Genomic DNA, 681 nt, shown 5'->3' on the forward strand with positions numbered 1-681 from the left:
GAGGCCTGTGCTGCCGCCGCCGCGAGCCGCACAGACGCCTGGGTCGCTTCGCTCTTGCATTATTGATCATCGTCCATTATTGATGGGGACGTGGGCCCGCTGCCCCGCCGGCCCCCGAGGGCTTTGGGGCTGCCGCCCTCAGCTAATACCACAGGAACATGATCCTTTCCCCTTTGGGTGAGAAGAAAGCAGCAGCCGCAGAATGAAACCCGACGCCCCCGCATGCGTTTCTGTCGCAGGACGGACACACGGACACGCGCCACGTCCGCGTGGGGACCTGGAGGGGTGGGCACGGGAGGGCCTGTTCCTTTCACAGCCCGTCCTCCCCAACTGCTTTGGTTTCGTAGGACAAGGAGGTGCTGTGTTGTGTAGTTTTTAAAAAAAGATGGTCCGTGTGAAAGTGAGAGACTTTTGCTGAGAAAAGGCTTCGTAGCTGGTGGGCGGGTCAAGGCCACCTCCCCCCGCTGCTCCCTCTCCTCCGTGCTGTCCTCCACGGTTGTCAGCCTCCTCCTCCAGGCAGCCCCCCGGGCTTGCCTCTAGCCCCACGGCCAGTGCCCAAGGTGTTGTTGGGACCCGAGGGCGGGCAGCTCTGCCCAGGGGGGGACCGAGGTGGCTGGGGACAGCACGGGGCCAGGGGACCCCAGCTGTGCTCTCCCCCCACCCCACAGAGGAGGCGCTGTG

This window comes from Myotis davidii, unplaced genomic scaffold, assembly GCF_000327345.1.
Source record: "Myotis davidii unplaced genomic scaffold, ASM32734v1 scaffold1622, whole genome shotgun sequence".
In the NCBI taxonomy this organism is placed as follows: Eukaryota; Metazoa; Chordata; class Mammalia; order Chiroptera; family Vespertilionidae; genus Myotis; species Myotis davidii.